This window comes from Diceros bicornis, chromosome 24 (genome assembly GCF_020826845.1).
Source record: "Diceros bicornis minor isolate mBicDic1 chromosome 24, mDicBic1.mat.cur, whole genome shotgun sequence".
Taxonomy (NCBI): domain Eukaryota; kingdom Metazoa; phylum Chordata; class Mammalia; order Perissodactyla; family Rhinocerotidae; genus Diceros; species Diceros bicornis.
This window is the reverse complement of record NC_080763.1, coordinates 44,019,251-44,045,994: the sequence shown is the minus strand read 5'-3', so window position 1 is coordinate 44,045,994 and position 26,744 is coordinate 44,019,251. Positions and strand designations below refer to the sequence as shown.

The following is a 26,744-nucleotide window of genomic DNA, read 5'->3' as shown; positions in this document are numbered from 1 at the left end:
AGAAAAAGACTGATGGATTATTAGCTGACTGTTAAAGATTCATCATATTCAATATTAGGCCGTGTCTGATAAAACAGAGACAAAATAAAAAGTGAATTTTGGTTGTTTTAAGAGAAATTTGCATTTAATGCAAGCATACATTGTTTTCCCATACCACTCAAAGAGGAAAAGCCTTGGAGAGATTCAAAGAGGCCGTCATTAATTGCTGAAGACAAGCCTCTGATTCAGAGAAAAAACACTGGGGACGGTCAGAATGCACATGGCTGTGATAATTGTGATGTTCACAAAACTGTTGTCTGCTCATACAAAACGATCTTCTGGAGTTTAGAAAAAATGTTTCATTATTTTACCTATAATAATATACCTAAATTGGCCATGCTGTTGAATCATGGGTAATTTTAAGAGTATTGCCAAGGATGTTTCCAGTGTGTGTCTTACTTTCCAACAACATAATCCTGGCAAGACCCTAAGGCTGGGATGTGGACAGAAATCGAAGCCTCAAAGCTCCTTTGAATACCTCCAACACTCTTCACCCCCACAAATGGGCAGTAAGTATCTTTGGTCATTGTTTGCTTATTCTCATGATGCATTGAGGCTTTTTGTTGCTGGAAAGGAAGGCTCTGACTGTAGGGAAAATTTGTTTGATTTTTTTGATACGGGAAAATCTAACCCATCTCTCAGACAGGGCATACATCTCACTGGGACCCTTATTAATGAACTTTGCAAAACTTTGGCTTTTACCAACAAAAGCTTCATTCTCAATTTTCAGGAAAAGTAGAGCAAATAAATGAAATTTTAAAACTAAGATTAGCCATAATTTCAGAGACACTCAGCTTCCCTTGGCCTAAGGTATTTCATTAGCTTTGATGACAATGAAATCAGCCTTCACCTTATACATTAATAAGAGGCCAACCCATGTATTTAGAGATTTCACCTTCAATCTCTGATGCGAGCTGATATGATCAAATACTGAGACGGACTCCTGCACATACCCAATCTGATCATCAATGAGTATGAGCAGCCTCCCCACAACATCCTACTAAGCAGACTCTGAATGATCTAAAACTCAGAGATGTAGTCTTCTGGAAGAAGATTGCCCTCAGATTTCGATAAAAAAAGACCTTATCAGATACTGTTAACACTAGTATGATAGTAAGCTCCTAGGCATTGACCCTTTAATTCATATTTTCTGACTTAAGAAACAAAAATCACCTTTCATGGACCATTGGACATCTATTAAATACATAAAAGCAGAAATTGAACAATAACTGTTTCTGCTTTTGTAATAAAATTACATTATGTGGATATCATGAACTCCCTGATAGGATGTGATAAGAAATTTGCCATTTCTGTGGCATTATCTCCAAAAATCCAAATCCCAGTCCAATCATGAGAAAAACATAAGATAAGCCCCAGATTGGGAGGTCTTCTCTAGGGTACCTGGTCAGTGCTCTTCAAGAATATGAAGGTCATCAAAAACAAGGAAAGACTGAGAAACTGTAGCAGACCAAAGGAGATTGGGGAGATATGACAACCAAATGCAATGTGGTACCCTCGATTGGTAAGAGAACAGTAGTAGAAAACCTGGTGAAATCCAGGTAAAGTATGGAGTTTAGTCAATATTAATGTATTGATGTTTGTTTCTTAGTTTTGACAAATATACTGTGGCAAGATAAGATAGTAACAACAGAGGACACTGGGTGAAGAGTATATGGAGATTCTCTGTACTATCTTTGCAAACTTTCTGTAAATCTAAAATTATTCCAAAATAAAAGAACTCAATAAAGAACAAAAACTTTTAAAGGCATGTTGCCTAATTTATTACTCAATGCCTCCTTATAAGAAGTGTCTTTCATGATTTAGAGTCTAGAATTTCTTTTTCCACTCCTCCCAACCACACATACACACATTGAGAAGTTACTATGCTTCCTCTAGTCTGATAATATGAAGTGTTAATTATTGTGTTTTCCTTTTTGCCATGGCTACCAGGAAACTCTGGGTTCAACTTGATACTAAATCAACCAAATGAACAATCATGACTACCCTTTTACCCTTTCTATGGATTTGGTTTTCTAATTTCTATCATATACTTTCTCTTTATAGAGATAAACTTTGTTGAGTACCACTCTCTTATTTTTCCTAATTCCATATGCTAAGTGAGATGGAGGCAAACTTGTACTCAATCAGAAAGGGGGAGAGAGAGAGAGAGAAAGAGAGAGAGCAAGAGAGAGGGGGAGAGAGAGAGAGAGAGAGAGAGAGACAAGGGCAGAGAGGAGCCTTGGCACCATGTTCTACGAGGAATGAGGGCAACATCTAGGTTATCTCAAAGATAACCAGCTTCTAGGGGAAGGAATGGCATTATCTCATGATAAAAACATCATAGTTTTTAAAGAGGATTAGGTTCTTCTGTGTCCTTGGAGCTCAAAAGGTCAAAACTTGAGTGTGGGAATTATGAGGAAGAGTCACCTTCCAAGAACCAAAGCTGCGTGTCCATGAGATATAATGTCATAGATTTAAAGCATACGCTGCCACTTCTTGCTGAACACCTGCAGAGGACTTCCTTTTTTCTTTCTGCAACTGGCTTTGGAATTTGGGGCCCTTTGATTTCTGCCGGGGGCCTCCTTCTCTGGATCCATCTCTTGTTAATCCCTGCCTCCAGCATCACCCTTCACCAACACCAAACATCTGTTAGTTCTCAGGAACCGCTTTCAATTTTGCCTTCTCTTGCCTCCTTATTTTCCCACTACCCAGAATTATAGCAGCGATAGGAAACATTTATTCACTATCTGTTTATTCACTCCTATGTGCTAGACATTGTTCTAAGTACTTTCTAAGTATTCAGTCATTTCATCCTCACAACAATCCCATGAAGCAAGAGTGATTACTATTTCTGTTTTATAGGTAAAGAAACTGTGGCACAGGGTGAGTAAGATCACACAGCCAGCAAGTGGCAGTATAAGGATTCAAGTTCGAGGGACAGTCTCTAGACCCATACTCTGAGCTAGCCTCTCTCTTCACAACATTTCTTTGGGTCCTTCTCTGCCTGGCAAACTCCTGCTCAATCATCAATATCCTCTGGGATACCTTCCCAGAAACTTTCCAAGAGATCACTGACATGAAGGGAAAGTGGCAGGTTTCCTGATATGCTGTGGGCTGGGAACCCCCAAAAGGGGCAGGACAGGAGGAAATTAAGAGCATGGGTTTATGACTCTTAGAGACTAGAGCTCAAATCACAGTAGACATGTGATCTTTGGCAAATTGCTCAGCCTCTCTGTGCTTCATCTTTCTGACATGTGACAGGAGGATGACATCCTCCTTGGTAGGGTTGTTGAGGATCAAATGAGAGAGTCCACATGACACGTGTAGGATGATGTTTGGCCAATAGCGGGCATCAGTAATGAACAGCAATGGCGATTACCATTTATTATCACCATGTCTGGCACATAATAAGTACTCGGGAGATGGTACCTCCATTCCAGTGAATAACCCAGTGAGTTATGGCGAGAGTTCCTGTGGTTGGCATTGAAACATTATATCTTTGCCATTAACATCTTATATCTAGAAGGGGCTTCAGAGATAAGCCAACATTTTTCTTCCATAGATGAGAAAACTGAGGCCAAGAATGAGCAGTTATTAAGTGACTGGGTAGAGGTCTAGAGGTTACTTTTTAATTCCATTATTCTTCCCACCATGCCTCACTTCTGTACCAATGGTGGATATAAACCCACATTCAGGGTTGCCAATCTGTAGTATATCTCCCCCTTTCATACCTATGAACTCTCAAGTTCACCTGGAGAGAGAGAAGTTTGAAGGTTTGTGTGTGTCCATTCCAGCTTTGAGGAAGAAAGGATAACAGGCCCTCAACTAGCATTTATAAAGCAGCTACTATGTCTTGGGCAATCTCACATACTCTCACTCAATCTTTGCAAAGTCCTGGTGAGTATGTTTTACTGTCCTTGCTTTATAGGAAACAGCGGGTCTGAGAGAGGAAGTGACTTGCTTAAGGTTAGAGAGCCAGAGAGTGGCCTACCTGGAATTTGAACTCAAGTAACATGCCAGAAGTCTCATGGAGAACAGCTATTTATTCAATGGGCATGAGGGATACAAGAAGGAATGAGGTATAATTCCTACCCACAAAGGCCTCACCAAACTGTGGCTGTGATAGTTGCATAGACAATCCCATTGCAATGTGATAAACAAAGTGGCAGAGGTAGGACGCAATGTGGAGGGAAGACTCCAGACCTCATCATCCCCTCCAGGAGGACTCATTTGGAAGGATTCGGGGAGGAGAGGTTAGTGGTCCCACCTGCTGCAGGAAGATGGATTTGGAGGCAAAGACAAAGATACAAGGTGTTAGGTGGTTGCAGCGGTAGCGATAGACTCAGATGCTCCCCCTCACCAGCACAGATTCTGCAAGAGAGAGCAGGAAGTCAGGAGTGCATCCAAGGAGGGGCAGGAGTTGGACCACTTACAGAAACATGTCAGTTTTTCAATTCTTCTATCTTCGAACCCTTAGGAGGTCTTGGCTTTGCAAAACAACATATTACCTCTGAATCTGAGTCTCTGAAATCCTGGCAGGGGGGCCAGTCCAGCAGGCACTCTTGCCATATGTGTTCAGAATCTCATGCACAATAATTAATTTCCATTCTGCAAAAATGAAGAATTAATATAGCATCCCACGTCAACTGATCCAAACAGAAGTTGACACATATTAAGAGACACACGCTGCTGAGCAAACTTTTTAAACGGGGGCATTTTATTAACAAAGCAACTTTTAAAAATTCCCTATCTTCCAGACAATAAGAATTGAACATATTCCAACCAAGAGGACAGGCCAAGCAGAGGGTGTCAAGTTGTGATTTGGGGAGGGGAGGTAATGGAAAGACTGCTCTCGGTTATTTGAAGTTGTTGTTGGGGGAGCTGAGTACGAAGATGAAGGATGCTCCAGGGATGGAAGGATAAGAAAATAAAATGACAGCCTGGAAGGTATTTAAGGGCTAAATATGTTACTTTGATTTTTAATTACACAGCCATGATGGAGGAATATAGACACAGTGATGGTAAAATTAGAGAGATTAAAAAATGATTTCGAAAACTCTCCATGATAGGTGCTGGTTAGTAGATGCAGTAGATGCCTGATGGCTTCATCATCCTCCCTGTCTGATTCAAAGGCTCTCTTAGTAAGTCAGTTGAAAATGTCAACAGTGTCACCACATTTGTGGAGGTATAAATACCTTGGACAGTGTGATGAGGATCTAAAGCCCCATTCATCAGAATGCTGAGACACCATGAAATACATTGTGTGTGAACTGGTATCACTTTCATAATTATTAATACTATTACTAACAATAACATCTCCCACTTATTTGGAGCACAACGGATCAGACACTGTGCAAGGCACTCAAAATGCTTCTCTGCACCTGCTGAGAGGAAGTGGGCATTGCTGCCCTTACTTTCTAGATTATGAAATAGAGGTTCATTGCGGATAAGAATATACCCCCTCTCCCCCTTAAACAGTGAGGAAGGTTGGAATCTTGACATGAGTCTGGGCCCAAATATTAGGCTCATTTTGTAAAATGGGGATATCTTCTCTTTCACAGGAGTAGAGGCAAGTTTCTGACGTGAAGTCTAGAAAAAATTTTTTTCCAAGATGAGGAAGAGGGAGAAATAGCATAATCAGTCTTTTCCCTTGGATGCTGAAGGTGTCAGGTGTGTAATGCATTGGCTTTCCATAATCCCATGCTACAAGCGTGGACATCAAAAAGGATAATGTAGTTATGGCTCCATGAACAGAAGTATGATTCTTAGAAGGAGGGAGATGATAGATTTGGTGTGCCTGGCTTAAGTCAGATGTCTCCTGAAAGTTACACTCAGCTCTAGGTGCCCTATTTTAGGGGAAGTTTCTAGACCTCCAGGAGGGCAGGGGGAAGCGAGGATGGTGAGGGGTCACGAAGTCCTGCTATGTGAGGACAGTTTAAGGAGTTCTTTAGATCAAGCCAGGATCATGTTCTCCCTCTTTGGAAGGATCCTGCATGGAGGTTTTCTGACTCATCCCAAAGGCCAGAGGAGGGACTCCTGGGTGGCAACAACAGGGACTGGGGCTTAGTCTCAGGGAGAAAGTCCAACACCGGAGCAATGCAGTGCCAGACAGCAGGCAGCCAGGCGCTGGGGTCGATTAGGGCAGATGGAGGTGAAGGAGTCACAGTCTTTGTTCTCTGGGGAGGAGAAGACATGCTGTGAGGAATCCCAAGCTGGCCATATGGAGAGGATGAAGTGGGGCGAGGAGAGAGAGAGAGGAGGATGGGGAGAGAGACAGAGAGAGAGAGAGGGAAAGAGAAGAGAGAAATGGAGAGAGTGTCCGGCCAGCCTGGAGATGTTCTCGCCACCCTGGTGAGATTCCAGACGTTTAAGTGAAGACACTATCTTGTATGTCCAGCCTAGTTGCACCTTCAGATGATTTCAACCCCAGCTGTCGTCTGTTTGCAAACACGTGTGAGCCCTGCGGGACCAGGAAAGGTAATAACAAATCGCTGTTTTAAGCCACAAAGTTCGGGATAGTTTATTACATAGCAATAGATACAACTAGAGGAGATGGCATTGGTTGGGGCAACCTCTCCTCCACATGGCTTCTGTGTTTTCCAGCAAGCCAGCCAGGGCATACTAAATGGGCAGCATTCTTTGCAAGAGCAGAGGCATGCAGGGCCTCTCAAGGTCTTCACTGAGAGCTGGCACACTTTCTCTTCTGCTGTGGTCCCACAGCCAGCCCTGAGTCAAGGGTGGGAACTGAGCTCATCATCTCTTGATGGGAGGTGTTGCAAGATCACAGTGGAAAGCCATTTTTGTGATCCATCAATGGCAGCTTATTTGCTCAGCATGGCCCGTGGGGTGCCTGTGAACCGAGCCTCCTTAGACCCTGCTCACAAAGATGCATTAAGATGCAGAGTGATTGCAATGTGACCATTTCAGGTGGGGATGCTGTGATCTGAAGCAGCACATCACAGTTCTGAGCTGGAAAAGACTTTTAAAATCATTTTTGTCTAACCCTCCCATTTTACAAGTAAAGAAACTGAGGGTCAGAGATGCTAAAAGATTTCCCTAAGGCTTACCAACATTGAGGGTGGCATGGCATATGGAGCAGGCTGGTATACCAGTGCTGTCCAGCCGGGTAACCTTGGACATTCCCTCTAAGCTCAGGTTCCTCCCCTATAAAATGGGGGCTGTTGAGGCTCTTGGATATATATATGCCATTGCCACCTACCATGCCTGCACAAATGGTCCCACTGGTTGCAATCGCAAGACGTGAACTAGAACCTGGGTTTCCTGACTCCTAATTCAATCCCCGTCTTGTCACATCAATGACCACTAGGTGAGCTTCCATATCCAGATCAACTCACGCTCGACAATACGAAGAAATATCAGCAAGAAATATTAACGTAGGCAGCGTTGAACTGCAACGGCACCCTGCAGGGTGCTGGAAAGAGCCTGTGAAACACACAACACACTGGGCGTCTTTTGTCTGGAAACTTCAGTCTTAACTGCTGTGTGTGTGCGCGCGCCTGGAATAAGATCATTATCTTTTCCTAACAATTCCCACATCATTGCATCTGACAGAATAGATTTACTGTTTAAGGTAAATGTTGAATTTCTACACTATGGGCATGTGGTCTCCATTAGAGGAATCACAAACAATTTATTGATTTTTTTTTGTAAATAAAATAATGACAGAAAAATTATACTGTGATGATAGGGTGTGGAAGACTCGGAGCAGGACTCGAGTTGGAAACAATGAGGGAAAAATTATGATTCAAAAGTTAATGGATGTCTATGAAACAATTAGCAGTGGAATATCAAGTGAAAACAATTCCTGGCTTTGTAACCAGTGCCATATCGAGGTGCCAACTTATTTCTAGAAGATAGAGTCTGAAGGATACAATTGCTGTTTCAAATGCCTTCACTACAGCAATGTAATATTTTAGACAAACATTCAAAAGCCTCTCTGGTTCCACGGGCAGCTCCCTGGGCTAATTCCTGGGTTCAAGTTGCTCCTTGAGCAGAGGCTGGTGTGTGGGGACAGGGGAGCTGGGGGAAGAGCCAGGAAAGCTCTGTAAATGACCTTGGACAAGTTAATAAACTCTCAGGGGCTTGGTTTCCCTCTGGAGGTATATACTGGACTAGAGCTCCTTGGTTCCTTCTGGCCATGAGGAAGACTTGGATCTATTAATGTAAAAGCCGGGCTTGTGTGCTGGCCACACACACACACACACAGAGTTACTAAACACTGCCAAAGACCTAAATTTCATTAAATGCATTTTATAGCAATTTGAAATGAAGCCAGAGTCCAACTGACTGAAAGAACTAATGATAAGTGCACACGTGCATACACACACACACACACACACACACACACACAGACAGACTTTGCAAATGATCTCCTCCAAGCAAAGGTGGGGTGCAGGGAGAGATTTATGTCATGTGTTTTTAGCGTTATTCTGAGCTTGGAAGAGTCTGTTTGTCATCAGGGTTTAAACACATCAGATTTGGTACCTTTAGCTAGTTGGTAGTCTTTTTATTTTACTTTATTTGGGCAGGTTTTTTTTTCCCCTAAATAAAGGAAACCACATTAGCTAAAATAAGGGAGCTAGAGGAGCCCCAAGCCTGGCCCATCCATTCCTTCTCTGAGCCGAGTGAGTGAACGAGCCTTTGCAAAGGGCTGGGTGCTCAGAAGGAGCACAATGTGGAAGGCATTTGACTTGCTGGATTAGTTTTCATCAAAGATTCACAGCTCACACTCAACAGCTTCTTTGCATTAAAATCTGTGACTGTCAAATTTCATGGAGAAACATTGATCTTTCTTTTTCTCATTAACTCTTCCCCCCGCCCTCTGAGAAGATCTGAAACACCATGTCTTTGTTAGAAAGTTCATTTTTCCTACTCAAAATGGCTCTGTTTCTTTGCACCCTAACTCTTGTGGGGCACCCCAGCCCTATCCACATGGACGGTGCTTGTGGAAAGGCTATGTGCTGAGGGCCTGCTGAGGAGGAAGGTGCTTGTGGGCTGGGCAAGGGAATGATGTGGGGCCTTCCTGAAGGATCCCCAGGGGGAATACCACCTGCCTCCTGTTGGTTGGTTCCCTGTTTGGGGGAATCTCAGCCAAATCATGCAGCCACTGAATTGACCTTTTGGGAGGAAGATCCTCGCTGAATGCATTTAGCTGACTTTTTTTTCTTTTCTTTTACTGTTGTGGCAAAATATGCATAAAATTTACTATTTTAACCATTTTGAAGTGTACAGTTCAGTGGCATTAAGTATACTCACAATGTTGTGCAACCATCCATCTCTAGAGTTTTCCATCATTCCAAACAGAAACTCTGCCCCCACTAAACAACAACTCCCCATTCCCCCCTCCCCACAGGCACTGCTCACTTCCATTCTACTTTCTGTCTTTATGAATTGACCTATTTTAGGTATCTCATCTAAGTGGAATTATACAGTATTTGTCTTTTTGGGACTGGCTTATTTCACTTAGCATAATGTCCTCAAGGTTCATCCATGTTGTGGCATGGGTCAGAATTTTCTTCCTTTTGAGGGATGAATAATATTCCATTGTATGGATAGACCACGTTTTGCTTATCCATTCATGCCTCAATAGACACTTGGGTTGTTCCCACCCTTTAGCTGTTGTGAATATGAGTGTGTAAATACTTGTTTAAGATCTGCTCTCAGGTCTTTTGGTTGTTTACCTAAAAGTGGAATTGCTGGATCATATGGTAAATTCCATGTTTAATTTTTTGAGGAACCGCCAAATTCTGAGTCTTAGGCTGGGACATGTCGATGGCTGTGTGTGGATCTTCCTGGAACAAAAGCTGGCCCTTCAGAGGCAAAGGGAGGCTCAAGAGTCTTGTAGGGGGTGGTTAAGCCATCCGTCATGGAAACTGCTGATTCAGTACCACCCAGCACAGACCCCAGCTCCTTCGGCATTTTGTTTCTGTTCTATATAAATGTTCTGGAGTGCAGGTGCTGTGTCCTCTGCCAGAGCCCGCACAGAGAGAGTATTTGACAGGCTATGTGGAGGGATGAGGCTTTGTCACTCGAGGCTGAGGTCGAGGGCATACTAGGTAAAAGCTTTGGACCTCAGAGGCCTCCATTCCACGGGGACCCCATGGCACCATCCACAGGGGGTGAAGATTAGGGATTAGAGATGATGTCTTCAACACAGTGGTAGGTATGGACTAAACAGTGGCATTAGTCTGTCCCAAACTAGCAAATGGCGGGGCTGGGATCTGAAGCAGCATCCGTCTGATTCTGGACCACATGCTCTTTCCACTGCAATTTACAGACTGCGACCTAGTTTTCTTATCTGTAAAATGGGACCAAAACACCCCGCTCCCAGGGCAGCTGCAAGGCGCAAATGGGGTGGCTTGTGTAAAGAGCCTGCCCATTCCCTGCACAAATGAGTGCTTACTATGTGCTAGGCCCTAGGGCTGGGGTTTTGCGAACATTATCTCATGTTTGTGTCTCCGCCACGTCCTTTAAGGTAGGGCTCCCATTGCATGTGCAGGAGTCTCTCAGGAGCCTTGGAGAGAAGGAGAAATCTGATGAAGATTTCAGAGCTATGAGGTGGTGGGGCATGTTCTCCCGTCTCCGTTCCTTGGGCAAGGCCCTTGGCCTGCAGTGGGAGGGGTGGGCAGTGTTTGGCAGGCGTGGCTCAGGGCTGACGCCGCTGCTGGGGCCGCCGCTGTCTCTGCCTGGTTTCCTGCGTCTGGATGGGTCTGAGGTTTCGAGTGGTTTCCTGTTTCTCTGCAGCTCAGGACTGGCCTAATTGGAAAGACATGTTGGGCTGCTGCGTCCAGTGTGCTGGACTTGAAGGCGGGGTGTCCAGTTTGCTCAAGCCATGTCTGAGGAGGAATCTGGAAGGGGACACATGAGGGGCTTGGAGACCGTAGACCTCAGGGGTGCTGATTGAGCAGGGGATTCTCTTCTGGGGGCCACATAATGCAGACCATTTGGTGCAAAGCAGCTTGGAGGGGGCAGCCCTGAGTCTGCCCTCAGGCTCTCCTGCAGTGGGCAGCTCTTCTGGATCTCGGAGCCTCCTTCCCTCACCATTAGTTGGCTGTGGTTCTGCCTCACAAAGATGAGACCCCATGTATGGCCACATGTTTTGTGGGCACCAAAGTACGATGCAAATGTCACTCTGAAAACCTGGGCTGAAACTCTGCAGGGGAGGGAATGCATATAACCTTTAGGACATGCCCCATTAGCCCCAAAAGGAACATATCAGAGCACAAGGTGAAGTTTGCAGTCTCCTTCAGAAAGGATAGAGAAGGGAACTCATACAAACGGTGGATGTTTGTGATGCTTTCCCCATGGTGGATTTCTCATGAAAGGAGAGACAGGCATGATTCCCTGCTGCCCAGGGCTTGCACTCAGAATATTTTTGATCTGGTCAAGATATATCCAGATTCTAATGTTAGCTTTTGCTCTCCAATTTAATATTGGGGGTGGAATAGAAGGGCTTTGCTCCATCACTTATCTTCCTTCTTTACATATGTGATGAGACCTGCAAAATGGCCATCCATCAAGGTATTGCCTTGCAGATTGAATGGGATCATCAGAGTAAGGAGCCTGGTTTAGAGTGCAGCATGCACTCCATCACCACTTAATTCTTCTGGTCCTCTTCCTCCCTAAATAAGTTGTCGATGCCTCCGAGACTCGCAGATTCTCTCCAGGAATCCCCCATGCTCCTGTGCAGCAGGCCCCCTGCTTCTGCCATGGGACACATCAGTGAGCGAGGGCAGATGTGGAAGCCTGAATTTCGTGGTGTGAAGTGGCCTCCTGCATGCCAGAGGAAACCCCGGCCACTGCAACTGGCATTCCATCCCCTGGTTCGTGGCGGCCAGCCACAGGGATGTGTGCTGGGCCCAGCTCATTGGCGCATTGATCAGTCTTCCGCAGAGCTCAGGGAGGAAGGTCTCCCCTCTCCCAACATCTGCCACCCCCTGACCCTGAAGTCTGAGGCCCCAGGCATGTGCAGAATAAGGTCCTGGGATGTTAAAGTTGTGTTGGCCAGGAGGTCCAGCCCTCCACTTCTGCCTGCATCCATCATAGTTCACTGTTCAGCCCAGTTGGCTCCCATGGTGGGTCCCTCACACCTGGGAGGGCAGGAGATCAAGAAAGTAGGGGCTCCTAGCTGGTTCTAGGTAAAACGGCAAAGGAAGCAACATTTTCCTCAGATTTGGAAGAAGCAATGAGGTGCAGAAAGATTCTCAGGCAGACTTGAGCTTCCCTGGAACTCTGACATTCACTAGCTGGGTGATCTTGAGCAAGTTGGCTCACTTCTCCAACCTTCTCCAGTTTTTCTCATTTGTAAAAACGGGGATTAGCCTGCTGCACGTGCGTGTGCATGTGTGCGTGTGTGTGCACGGGTGAGATGAGATGGGTGGTAAAGAGGAAGGCACCAAAGATGGTCCCTGGCACGTGGTCGATGTTCCACACAATTAAATCCTCTCTCCCCATCATTTCCCCCAACATGCTGTTCAAAGCCTCTCTATCTCTTTTCAGCAATGATTTATTCAGGACCTACTATGTGCCAGGCATTGCACTAAGTCACAGGAGTGTGACTGAGGGCACCTTAGACACTGCCACCACGGATCTTGCAATCTTCTGAGGAAGAAACCCATGCAGACAAGCAATTGCCCCCAATGGCTTGGGGCTATGGCATCAGAAGTGTAGGTACTATGAGGGCACGGGGGGGGTTTCTATCCCCTTCAATTGTTCAAAATATATTTCTTAAAGCCTTCAATGTGCCAGGCCTTCAACGCCATCTACCAGGCACTTGATAAACTGAGATGAATGAGACATGGCTCATCCTCTCGAGGAGCTCATGGTCCAGCAGAGCAGAGGAGCGTGTAAACAGACAGTTTGAGGGTTTTGGATTAAGATTCCACTACAGTATAGACACTGGGGCCTTTTTAAAGCAGCATCCTATAAAGAATCCTCAACTGCTTCCTCTCTAGACATCAAAACCTTGACTGTCATGGAGATTTGGGTTTGAATCTCGACTCTACTAGTCAAGATTTAATGGTCAATGTCCACCTTGGTTACTCCATTTGTGGAGATTGGGGTGAGGGAATCTAATGCGTAAGTCTTCCCCTGGGCTAGGAATTTTATCTGTGCTGGCGCATTTGATCCATACACAGGTTCATTTCACATAAAGAAAGAGAGACCAAGGAGGTAAAATGACTTGTCCAAGATCACACGGCCGGTGGGTAGTGGAGTAGGTTTCAAATCCAGGCCTATTTGTGTCCCAAGACCCTATGCATTTTGCTGTTGTTGCATTTTACCTCCCTGAGTGGGACTAAATGATATCCACTGTCCTCATTCTCACCTAGAATTTAACCCAAGGCTAAATGTAATGGATTTGTCACAGTGCGCCTTCCAGCGGTCGCACCTTTGGGGAATGGTGACTCTGAATGGGGATGCTGTGCGAGTGCAGGGCTCTGCGCACCATCTCTCAAGCAGAAGGTGCCAGAATCACCCGATCCTGAAGAGACTGTGTTCCTGACCATATTCTGAGGAAGCCCCATTGCTTTGTATTTTTCTAATTGATCCCAGGGCCGGGCAGCGGCGAGCCAATGTGTGGCATTTGCTGACTGCGCCATTGTATTTTTTGAGTTGGGATTCACAGGAAAGTGAAACCACATTGTTTGCAGCCAAGTCGGGGGTGGGGCCAGTCATTTGAACAATGGGCTGGCTCCTTGGCCACCAGACCAGGCACAGTCATATTTGGTAATGTGTGAGGCAGGAAATAATTATTTATCGGTGCATTTATTTTCAGGGCTCTGGGTAACAGGCAACTGAATCCAAATATGGTCTGAAGAAAGCTTTGGTTCTATCATATACTGTCTTCTCCTGGCCCTGGCTCTTCGAGCATTTGCTATTGGCCTTTAAACAATTCAAACTATGTTTTCCAATGAGATGAATGTCATTAAACACATAGACACACATGCACGCCCACATGCACAATGCTTTTTTAAGAGAGAGCTCTATGGGAATCTTCACATGGTTTGAGCATCGGGCAGATTGCCTCTTAGTGTCCTGGGGAAAAGGGAGACTTTGGAATTAGAGCTGAGCTGGAACACTGGCCTCATCAAGTACTGGTTCGGAGACGTTGCTCAAGAAGTTATTGGACTTCTTCTAATCTTAGTGTCCTCATCCGTGAAATCGGTATAAGGATTCCTACCCAACAAAGCCATGCAAGGGTAAAATGAGATACGTTTCGAAGCACCTTAATACATGGTAGGTGTCTGAACTGGGCTGAATAGTCTCCCCTAAAATTCATGCCCTTCCCAGAACCTCAAAATGTGGCCTTTTTTGGCAATAAGGTCATTGCAGATGTAATTCAGATGGGGTCATTCTAGAGTAGGGTGGGCCCTTATTCCAATATGACCAGTGTCCTTATAAGAAGAGAAGACGGGGATACAGAGATAAAGCTCACGTGAAGACAGAAGCAGAGACTGGAATGATGCAGCTGCAAGCCAAGGAAAGCCAAGGGTGGCCACCACCACAGAAGCTAGAAGAGACATAGGAGGATTCTCTCCAGAGCCTCAGAGGGAGCACGGCCCTGCTGACACCTTGATTTCAGACTTCCAGCCTCCAGAACTGTGAGAGAATAAACTTCTGTGTTTAAGCCACCCAGTGTGTGGTGACTTTGGTATACCAGCTCTGGGGGATTAATACAAGTCTCGGTAAACATTTGTATGAAGAGCCCCCTTCAGAATCCGGCACAGAGGCCCGGCATTTATTATTTGCCTATGCTTGGCGTCCAGCGATGCACTAGACCTTAGAGGATACAAAGATGATTAAGACAGGCTGTCTGACCTCCAACAGTCTAGTTCAATAAACAGCAGTTCTCCTCTCTCTTCTCCTATCTTTTGTTCTCTGATCTCAATCTATTTTACATGCTTTCCCATAGTATGCAAGGTCAGAGCATCAGCTCGTTTTGCACTGAGACTCCATATACAGGTTCTATCTATGCATACACCTGTATATTTAGTCCCACGCCTCTTGTACCTAGACTTCTGAAGTTCACAGAGATGTTCTAAAGTGCCATACTCTTCCCAGGTGGTGTGTTTCCATCAGATATCTGAGTGGGCAAATGTAATTTATGCAGACATATATCACGCTTCCAAAGGCCCATGCCATTCATCCAGGAGCCCATGAACACTTAGGGTTGACAGTGCCTAAATAAACTGGTTTATTTACTGGAGTAGTTACCCGTTTAAGACTAGCTGTTACGTTAAGTAACACAGAGTGCCCGGACTAATAAATTTACAGGGCTCCTGTTTGTTTTACTGAAGAATTTATTGCAGCAGCAATAACTGTCAGAGGGTGAGCCTGGCGAAAGGCCTGGGGCTATTTGGAGGATCTCTTACATGATCGACTTCCTGACAGCCACATAGGAGCTCTTCTGTCATCAACTCAAGCACCTGAGCCGCAACCGACCTTGGATTGATGGAAGAGGAACTTGAGATCTAGCTTCTTGGGGAAAGGCCATCTCTTCTCTTTGACCGAAACAGGTGTGAGTGACAGGCCTTGTGTGCTGTGGGTGTGATTTACAGAAGCCCCTTGGAAATCCACTTCCATGGATTTGAGGGGCGCATCATGCCAGCCAGAAGACAGGAAGGCCCAGCTTTCCAACCCTGGCTAACTGGAGAGGGGCCAGTGGAAAAATCACATGAAACATGCAGAATCATATACTCCCTATTCTTTTTTTTTTCTTTTAATTTTTTGTTTATTGCAGTAACATTGGTTTATGACATTGTAAAAATTTCAGGCGTACATCATTGTACTTCTATTTCTGCATAGATTACATCATGTTCACCACCAAAATACTAATTACAACCCATCAGCACACACATGTACCGAATTATCCCTTTCACCCTCCTCCCTCCCCCCTTCCCCTCTGGTAACCACCAATCCAATCTCTGTCCCTATGTGTTTGTTTATTGTTGTTATTATCTACTACTTAATGAAGGAAATCATATGGTATTTGACCTTCTCCCTCTGACTTATTTCACTTTGCATTATACCCTCAATGTCCATCCATGTTGCCACAAATGGCTGGATTTCATCGTTTCTTATGGCTGAGTAGTATTCCATTGTGTATATATACCACAGCTTCTTTATCCATTCGTCCCTTGATGGGCACTTAGGTTGCTTTCAAGTCTTGGCTATTGTGAATAATGCTGCAATGAACACAGGGGTGTGTGTACCTTTACAAATTGGTGTTTTCAAGTTCTTTGGATAAATACCCAACAGTGGAATAGCTAGATCAAATGGTAGTTCTATCCTTGATTTTTTGAGGACTCTCCATACTGTTTTCCATAGTGGCTGCACCAGTTTGCACTCCCACCAGCAGTGTATGAGAGTTCCCTTCTCTCCACATCCTCTCCAACACATGTTGTTTCCTGTCTTGTTAATTATAGCCATTCTGACGGGCGTGAGGTGATATCTTGTAGTTTTGATTTGCATTTCCCTGATAGTTAGTGATTTTGAACATCTTTTCATGTGTCTGTTGGCCATCTGTATATCTTCTTTGGAGAAATGTCTGTTCAGGTCTTTTGCCCATTTTTTAATTGGGTTGGTAGTTTTTTTGTTGTTGAGATGCATGAGTTCTTTATATATTTTGGAGATTAAGCCCTTATCAGAAGTATGGTTTGCAAATATCTTCTCCCAATTGTTATGTTGTCTTTTTGTTTTGTTGATGGTTTCCTTTGCTGTGCAGAAGCATTTTAGTTTGATGTAGTCCCATTTGTTTATTTTTTCTATTGTTTCTCTTGCCCGGTCAGACGTGGTGTTTGAAAATATGTTGCTAAGACCGATGTCGGAGAGCGTACTGCCTATGTTTTCTTCTAGAAGTTTCACAGTTTCAGGTCTTACATTCAAGTCTTTAATCCATTTGGAGTTAATTTTTGTGTATGGTGTAAGGTAAGGGCCTACTTTCATTTTTTTGCATGTGGCTATCCAGTTTTCCCAACACCGTTTGTTGAAGAGACTTTCTTTTCTCCATTGTATGTTCTTGGCTCCTTTGTCAAAGATTAGCTGTCCATAGATGTGTGGGTTTATTTCTGGGCTTTCGATTCTATTCCATTGATCTGTGTGTCTGTTTTTGTGCCAGTACCATGCTGTTTTGGTTACTATAGCTTTGTAGTATATTTTGAAATCAGGGAGTGTGATACCTCCAGCTTTGTTCTTTTTTCTCAGGATTCCTTTAGCTATTCGGGGTCTTTTGTTGTTCCATATAAGTTTTAGGATTCTTTGTTCTATTTCTGTGAAAAATGTTGTTGGAACTTTGATAGGGATTGCATTGAATCTATAGATGGCTTTAGGAAGTATGGACATCTTAACTATGTTAATTCTTCCTATCCAAGAGCACGGAATATCTTTCCATTTCTTTGTCTCTTCTTCAATTTCTTTCAGAAATGTTTTATAGTTTTCGGTGTACAGATCTTTCACCTCTTTGGTTAAGTTTATTCCTAGGTATTTTATTCTTTTTGTTGCAATTGTAAATGGGATGGTATTCTTAATTTCTCTTTCTGCTACTTCATTGTTAGTGTACAGAAATGCAACTGATTTTTGTATGTTGATTTTGTATCCTGCAACTTTACCATATTCGTTTATTACTTCTAAAAGTTTTCTGGTGGATTCTTTAGGGTTTTCTATATATAAAATCATGTCATCTGCAAATAGTGACAGTTTCACTTCTTTTCCAATTTGGATCCCTTTTATTTCTTTCTCTTGCCTGATTGCTCTGGCTAGGACTTCCAGTACTGTGTTAAATAGGAGTGGTGACAGTGGGCATCCTTGTCTGGTTCCTGTTCTTCGAGGGATGGCTTTCAGTTTTTCACCATTGAGGATGATATTAGCTGTGGGTTTCTCACATATGGTCTTTATTATGTTGAGATACTTTCCTTCTATACCCATTTTATTCAGAGTTTTTATCATAAATGGATGCTGTATCTTGTCAAATGCTTTCTCTGCATCTATTGAGATGATCATGTGATTTTTGTTCTTCATTTTGTTAATGTGGTGTATTACGTTGATTGATTTGCGAATGTTAAACCATCCCTGCATACCTGGAATAAATCCCACTTGATCATGGTGTATAATCTTTTTAACGTATTGTTGTATGCGATTTGCTAGTATTTTGTTGAGGATTTTTGCATCGATGTTCATCAGTGATATTGGCCTGTAATTTTCTTTTTTTGTGTTGTCCTTGTCTGGTTTTGGTATCAGGGTAATGTCAACTGCGTAGAATGAGTTAGGGAGCTTCCCCCCCCCCTCCTCAAATTTTTGGACGTGTTTGAGAAGGATAGGTATTAAGTCTTCTTTGAATGTTTGGTAGAATTCACGAGGGAAGCCGTCTGGTCCTGGACTTTTATTTTTGGGGAGGTTTGTGATTACTGTTTCGATCTCCTTACTGGTGATTGGTCTATTTAAATTCTCTACTTCTTCTTGATCCAGTTTTGGAAGGTTGTATGATTCTAAGAATTTATCCATTTCTTCCAGATTGTCGAATTGGTTGGCATATAGCTTTTCATAGTATTCTCTTATAATCTTTTGTATTTCTGAGGTGTCTGTTGTAACCTCTCCTCTTTCATTTCTGATTTTACTTATTTGTGCCTTCTCTCTTTTTTTCTTGGTGAGTCTAGCTAAAGATTTGTCAATTTTGTTGATGTTTTCAAAGAATCAGCTCTTGGTTTTATTAATTTTTTCTATTGTTTTTTTGGTCTCTATTTCATTTATTTCTGCTCTGATTTTTATTATTTCCCTTCTTCTACTGATTTTGGGCTTTGTTTGTTCTTCTTTTTCCAGTTCCTTTAGGTACATTGTTAGATTTTTCATTTGAGATTTTTCTTGTTTGTTGTGATAGGCCTATATTGCTATAAACTTCCCTCTTAGAACCGCTTTTGCTGTATCCCATAAATTCTGGCATGTGGTATTTTCATTTTCATTTGTCTCCAGGTATTTTTTGATTTCTTCTTTAACCCAGTCGTTGTTCAGTAGCATTTTGTTTAATCTCCACGTATTTGTGGCTTTTCTGATTTTCTTCCTATAGTTGATTTCTAGTTTCATACCGTTGTGGTCGGAAAAGATGCTTGGTATTATTTCAATCTTCTTAAATTTATGGAGACTTTTTTGTGGCCTAATATGTGATCAATCCTGGAGAATGTTCCATGTGCATTTGAAAAGAACGTGTATTCTTCGGTTTTGTAATGGAATGCTCTGTATATATCTACTAGGTCCATCTGTTCTAGTGTGTCATTTAAGGCCAATGTTTCCTTATTGATCTTCTGTTTGGATGATCTATCCGTTGGTGTAAGTGGAGTGTTAGAGTCCCCTACTATTATTGTGTTACTGTCTATTTCTGTTTTTATGTCTGTTAATAATTGCTTTATATATTTAGGTGCACCTACATTGGGTGCGTAGATATTTACAAGTGTTATATCCTCTTGTTGGATTGTTCCCTTGATCATTATGTAATGCCCTTCTTTGTCTCTTTTTACAGTTTTTGTTTTAAAGTCTATTTTGTTTGATATGAGTACTGCTACCCCAGCTTTCTTTTCATTGCCATTTGCGTGGAGTATCTTTTTCCATCCCTTCACTTTCAGTTTGTGAGTGTCTTTTAGGTCTGAAGTGTGTCTCTTGTATGCAGCATATATATGGGTCTTGTTGTTTTATCCAATCAGCCACCCTATGCCTTTTAATTGGAGCATTTAGTCCATTGACATTTAAAGTAGCTATTGATAAGTATGTACTTACTGCCATTTTTTAACTGTTTTTTTTTCTCAGTGTTTTAGTAGTCCTTCTCTGTTCCTTTCTTCTTCTATACAGAATTGATGGTCACTTTAGTTTGACCTCTGTCTGAAAGCTGTACTCTTAACTCCCCTCCTCCCTCCTTTTATGTTTTTGATATCATATCTAACCTCTTTTTTGTGCATTTGTATCCATTACATTCTAATCATGGAAATAGATAATTTTTCCTATTTGTGGTCTTCTCTTTTCCCCTTAAATCAGTCCCTTTAACATTTCTTGTAGCACTGGTTTCTTGGTGACAAACTCCTTTAATTTTTGCTTATCTGGGAAAATTTTGATCTCTCCTTCCATTTTGAATGATAACCTTGCTGGGTAGAGTACTCTTGGCTGTAAGTTTTTTCCTTTTAGCACTTTAAATATATCATGCCATTCTCTTCTAGCCTGTAAGGTTTCTGCTGAGAAGTCAGCTGATAGCCTTATGGGGTTTCCTTTGTATGTAACTTGACATTCTCTTGTGGCTTTTAGGATTCTCTCTTTATCTTTAATTCTGGACATTTTGATTATGATGTGTCTTGGTGTGGGCCTCTTTGGGTTTTTCTTGTTTGGGGCTCTCTGTGCTTCCTGTACCTGGATGTCTGTTTCCTTCCTTAGGTTAGGGAGGTTTTCATCTATTATTTCTTGAAATAGATTCTCTGCCCCCTTGTCTCGCTCTTCTCCTTCCGGGACACCTATAACATGAATGTTAGTGCACTTGATATTGTCCCAGAGGTCCCTTAGACTGTCCTCACTCTTTTTAATTCTTTTCTCTTTTACCTGTTCACCTTGGGTAATTTCTTCTAGTCTTTCGTCCAGCTCACAGATCTGTTCTTCTGTATCCTCTACTCTGCTTTTGAGTCTCTCTGATGAATTTTTCATTTCCAGTATTGTATTCTTCATTTTTGATTGGTTCTTTTTTATATCTTCCATTTCTTTGTTGACATTCTCACTGAGTTCATCTATTCTTCTCCCCAGATCAGTGAGCATCCTTAACACTCTTAGTTTGAACTCTCTGTCGGGTAGGTTGCTCATTTCTGTTTCACTTAGTTTCTTTTCTGGGGTTTTGTCCTGTTCCCTTACTTGGAATGTATTCCTTTGCCTCCTCATTTTGCCTCTTTCCCTGTGCTTGTGTCTACGTATTAGGTAGGTCAGCTACGTCTCCTGTTCTTGGATAGGTGACCTTATGTAAGTGATGCCTTAGGAGGCTTCCAGTCTGCTTCCCTCAGTTCTCAATGTTCCAGGGGTGACCCCTATGTGGGCTACGTGTGTCCTTCTGTTGTGGCCTGTTTGCTCTCCCTGTTGGCACCCAGGGAGGCTGAGTTATGCTCCTGGCCAGCTGTTGTAATGCTCAGCTGCTTGTAGTTGTTGTGGGCCCTTCAGTCTCTTTATCAGGTGTGGGGAGCCCCAGCACAGTTGGCTGCAAGTTCTAATACCACATTTCTGTTGCAGTATTTCTTTTAAGTGAGTAGGCCCCCAGCGTGGCACGTTGTTAGGCTCAGGGCCTTACAATTGCTGTAAGCCTCTATTCTATTAGGTCTCCTGTCAGCTCTCTGAGGGTTGCAGCTGGGTGGGGCTGGCCTCAGGCACAGGAGCACCCAATCGTTTCAGGCTTTGGAAAGTGGGGCAAACCTCCTATGCGGGTCTTTGAGAAGCACAAGTCTTCTGCAGCTGACAAGCCCTGCCGCCCACAGGTCCACACACACAGTCAACACAGTCCTGCCCCGTGTGAGAGCCCCGACCTCCCCAAGCGGACCCAGTCTCTCCACGGCGGGAGCCCCACACACTCCACCACCGCCTCACACTCTCCACCCGCTCCTTGTGCACACCCTGCCCGGCTCAAGTCGGCTCAGTTGCCAGGCTGCAGAGAATCCAGTCACCAATCTATGCAGGCCCATAAGTTGCCTGAGGGCTTGTTGTTGGGTGGGGCCAGTCTCTAGGGTGGGCTGCCTGCCCTGGCTGAGCTGGATTAAATCGGTGCTCTAGCGGGTGGGGCAGACCCTGGGCTAGCAGGCCTCAGGGAGAACTCCAATGGCGCCTGTGTCAGCACGCCCACACCGTGCCACAACAATGGCTGCCGCCAATGTCCCCATCCCTGGAGAGGTCTCACCCCTCACCGAGATGCACTCAGGGCCTATTAGGTGAGTCTCTTGTCACCAAAGCACTGTGCACCTTTCGTTCTGGTGATTTTAGGATGCTTTCTGAAACGGGTGAGTTTGCGCATGGGCCCTTTAAGAGCCAGTTTTAGTTTCTTTGTGAACCGGGTTTTCTGGGAGTGCTCCCCAGTGCTTTAGTAGCAGGCAAAGTCAGATATTATGCCTCAGGTCTCGAATGTGCTGGGTCCACAAAATGGCCACAGCGGGGGCGCTCCCCGGCTCAGGGCCCTGCGCCTCCACGGAGGCTGAGTACCTGTGGGCTGCTCCCGGAGGCCGTGAGCTGGCGGCTTGTGAAGGTGGCGTTTTTCCTCTCCAGACGTGATTTTCTGCCTCTTCCACCTCAGATAGTATTATCCGTTGTTGCAGGAGTTCGTCTTATCCAGTTTTCAGTTCTGTCTCAGGGGTAATTTTTCCACGAGTAGTTGTAAATTGGCTGTGTCCGCAGGAGGAGGTGAGTTCCGAGTCTGCTTACGCCGCCATCTTGACTCAGCCTCCATACTCCCTATTCTTAATTCAATTTGGCTTTTTGTTTTTAGACCAGCTAGATGCTTGGGACAGAAGGGAAGCTGAGATTGGAGGCGTGGGACAGTGCTGTGTAGAAGTTTGGAAGACGGGCTTTGGATCAGGGAGGTAAATTCTAATCCTGAAATGGTCATTTAAAAGATGTATTACAGTGGACTAGAGGAAATGCTATTTGAAGTACCAATTACGCAAGAAGTGCCTAATAAATGCTAGTTTCTGTTGGTATTTTGATCGATTATTTGTAGATGCTTGGATGCAGACAAGAGAGAGATTATCTAATCTAGCCTTTCCCTCCTCCCATTTTACAGAAGGGGAAACTGCTCACACAAGAGGGCCAATGACTTGTCCAAGGTCATGCTGCATATTCACGGCAAAGACTTGGTAAGAAACCAGGTCCTCCAGTCCTAATCCCAACTCTGAGTCATTCGTTCACTCCACAAACAGTTATTGAGCATCTTCTATGAGTTCAGCAGAGATGGAAGAAGAGATGGAAGACCTGTCTGTCTGTCCTGCCAGGTGGAGTCTCAGACATCTCTGGATCCCAGGTGTCAACTATGGGATCTGGCACAGAGAAGAAAAGCAGGAGATATTTGTGAAATTGAACAGATGACAGTCCCTGCCTCATGGGGTGAACAGCGCTATGATAAAAGCCAGCAAAGGATTTTGAAAGAGTTTAGAGGAGGGTCTGCTCATCCTCTTGCGGTGGGAAGGCTTTCTAGAGCAGGAAATACCCTCTCTTTGTCCTGACGGTCGTGAGCATCTAGCCAGGCAGACAGCAGGGTGGATGTTCCAAACAGACCATACAGTATAAGCAAAGGGCCTTTGAAGTTAAAAAAAAAATCGCCTAGTGTTGCAGGTGTAGGTTGGGTGTGGTTAACTGTGTGGATGAACTGTGTGTTGGGTGGGAGTATGTCTTGAATCCTCCTTGGCTGTGTTTTCTACACACCCTCTGTTGTGATCCGACGATGCACTGTGAGTCAGGCAGTGGAGGGGTTATCCTCCCTACCTTGCAGGATATCTAGGATTTGAGGTGATTGGCCTAGAGAGAGCATTTATTCATCTATTTCTTCATCACACACAGAACCAACTACATAATTCATGGTGGCCAATGCAAAATGAAAACATGGTACCCTTTCTCCCAAAATTGTTAAGAATCTCAAGACAGCAACAGCAGAGCATTAATTCAAGTGCAGGGCCCTTCTGGATGTGGGGCCACATGCAACTGCTCAGGTCCCATGCCCATGAAACCTGTCCTGGTTCCACAGGTATTTATTGGGCACTTACTATATGCCGGGAGTAGTTCTAGGCACTGGGGACACAGCAGTGAACAAGCCAGAGGTGGTCCTTTGTCTCCTGAAGCCTAGTGAAGGGAAGACACAATAAACAGGTAAAGGAATGAATGAATGGGATGGTTTCAAATGATGGTCTGATGAGATGTTGTGAAGATCTGGGAAGGAGCATTCTAGGTAACGCTAAAGCAAAGGATTTAAACTGAGAACAAGCTTGGAGCATTCAGGAATAGGCAACAATGCTGCAGTGGCCATAGGGGAGTGAGGTTGTTGTGGCTGGATATTATGAGACCTTGCGGGACACGGAGAGGACTTCAAGTGTTACTCTAAGTGTAGTGGGAGGCACTGGACAGTATTGAGGAAGGATGACCAGACGGAAGCCAAGAGCCCTCTGTTCCAAGATGGCTCTTCACCAACCTCCATTCCCTATGGTCTGGAGCTCCAGAGCATCAGATGTCTCTAGCTAGTAGTATGGTTCAATGAAGAGTGTTGTGGAGAGGTTTGTATTTGATTGACACATACAAGTAGAGCATTAGATGACCACGTATGTAGCTCTCGTGTAACTCGGGCCCGAGAAACCATGAGAAAATGGGGATAGGTGGCAGTATGGCCAGTGGTCTTATTCAGTTCTCTCACTGGCTCTTCTCAGATGCTAAATTTTGTTATAGGGATAAACAGTCTTCTTTTATTTTAAAATCTTGATAATATGAAAAAATGCAAGCAATTAAAAGAAGTGAAAAAGTTTATAAAAATTTAATTTTAAATCACTCAGAAGTAACAATTGTCAAAATTTGGTAATCATTATTCTGGGCACATTTATATATATAATGAGAAACAAATTAAAATATAGCTAGAAAGAATATCAATTTCTAGAAAAATTATAATTATGGTTTTAATAAAAATCAAATACCTTTTTTACTTAATTACAACAGCAACAGGAAAGTAAAGAACAACTTGATCTTTAGATAAATATTTCTTCTTTAAAAATGACATAAAAGTCATAGAAAAAACTTGAAGTTTTTTTAGAACATCTCAACTTTAAAGAGTATCTATTGATTTTTTACCATGAAAGATGAAAAAGTTATCATGTCTATACTTCCTTTCATCACTCCTCCCTCCATCCCTGATTTTTGTTAGCTATATTGTTACTTTTACATTTAAATTTTATCTTGTTACATCATTTATACAGTTTACGCTTTAAAAAAATATTTATGTGTGTTCTTTAATCAAACATTTTATAGCTGTTTACCTTACTTTTACATTTGAATGGACTCAATGACTTCCACTAGTCTCAACATATCTTTATTCCTGAGTTAATTATTTTTATTTTTAGCATTGTCGACTGGGTTTATGGTCCAGTAGATTTTTTAAAGAATGACACGGCTGCTACAGTCTCTCAGTTATTGCATCCTTGATGGTGTCTATTACTCTTATGCTTAAAGGCTAATGTGGCTTTGCATGCAGTTTGGGGATACTTTGTTTTCCCTCAGAAATTTGTTTATAATAGTCAATTCTGTCATTGAATACGGGGGTTCATTCTGGATAGCTTGCTTCTCTTGTTTAGAGGGCTTTATAATTTTTTTTTTTTTAACCCCTGAGGGTCAGTCATTTCACTGGGATTTAGTTTAATGTTGATCATGTTTTATTATTTTTTTCCTGAGATGTAATGTATTATTTGCTCCATAAAATTTAGTCTTTATCTAAGAAAATTTTCTTTTAAGATGTCATTAAATAGTTGTTTGATTATTTTCTTCAGAAGCACCAATTATACATATATTGGCTCTTATTTAGCTCTTTCACATGTATTAACTTCTCTATGATCATTTTTGTTGCTTTTGTTTTCCATTTCATGTGATATCTTCAAGTTTATTCTTCAAGTTTTTTTTTTATTAATTGTGTTTATGTTTTGCTTGCTTCTAAAATGGCTTTCATCTCTAACTTTGTTTTTTTCATTTCTTTCTTTTCTAGATTATCAGTTCTTTTTGTGTCTGATAATCTCTGCTTTGAATCATTGTATGTCTTCCTTTAATTCATTTATATAGAGAAAAATCCCTTCAAAATTATGTCAAATTATCTCTTTGAGCTCTTTTTCCATCAACTTGGGTACTTCCTCCTGCAATATACATATACATACATATCTTTAAAAATTTATATCTCTTTTCTTCTCCCGTTTTTGGTATTATTAACATATTTTCATAATTAAAATTTTTTCACACTACCTATAGACAAATTATATGAAGGACAAGGGAAAAGTGAGTTGGGAAAGACTGAACTCTCAACTCTGGGCAAATGGAATCTTTTGTCCCATTCACAAGATCTATTATTTCTTTCACTCTGGAGGATGTCTTGCCTCAGTTTTCAACACTGGAGATGTCCCTGTAACTGACAGCAAGGCCACAGATTCTCTGTGCTACAGTTTTGAATTTGCTACCTCCCCTCCCTCTTGGGACTCCACTTGACCTCTGACAGTATTTAGCGGCTAGGAGGCAATGACATGATTACTCCTGGAGTTTGCTCTTTGGGCAATCCATGTTATTGGATGGGATCTCTAGAAGAGCATTGCTCACCTCCAATATATTTTATATACAACCCTAGATCCTTAATCAAATAACTGTTGGCTACACTGCTCAAAAAGTTGACATTTTAGGGACAATATACTCTGCTTGAGATCAAAGGTGGTGTGTATCTTTGCTCGGCATCTTCCACCACTTAGCTTTAGGCCAGATGATATTTGGCAGGTATGTTCTATAGTTTATGGTTTGCAGTGGTGGCAATTCTCTTTATCATTTGAAGGTGGTATGTCTTCTCTCTTAGTCTCACTAATTTTTAAAAAAATACTGTTATTTTTAGGAGGGTTTGAGAGTCGAGAGTAGAGCAAAAATGCATTTTCTCTACCATCTTCAAGTGAACATTCCTATGATTCTCAGAT

The 26,744-nt window shown here is 42.9% G+C and overlaps 1 long non-coding RNA gene across 1 annotated transcript; it reads left to right on the top strand.

The window, feature by feature from the left end:
- The first annotated feature begins 21,873 nt into the window (after positions 1 to 21,873).
- On the top strand, positions 21,874 to 24,410 carry LOC131421291 (uncharacterized). Its single transcript, XR_009223790.1, has 3 exons — positions 21,874 to 21,989; positions 22,541 to 22,634; positions 22,835 to 24,410. It is a non-coding gene; the product is annotated as an uncharacterized LOC131421291 (long non-coding RNA).
- The last annotated feature ends 2,334 nt before the right edge of the window (positions 24,411 to 26,744 follow it).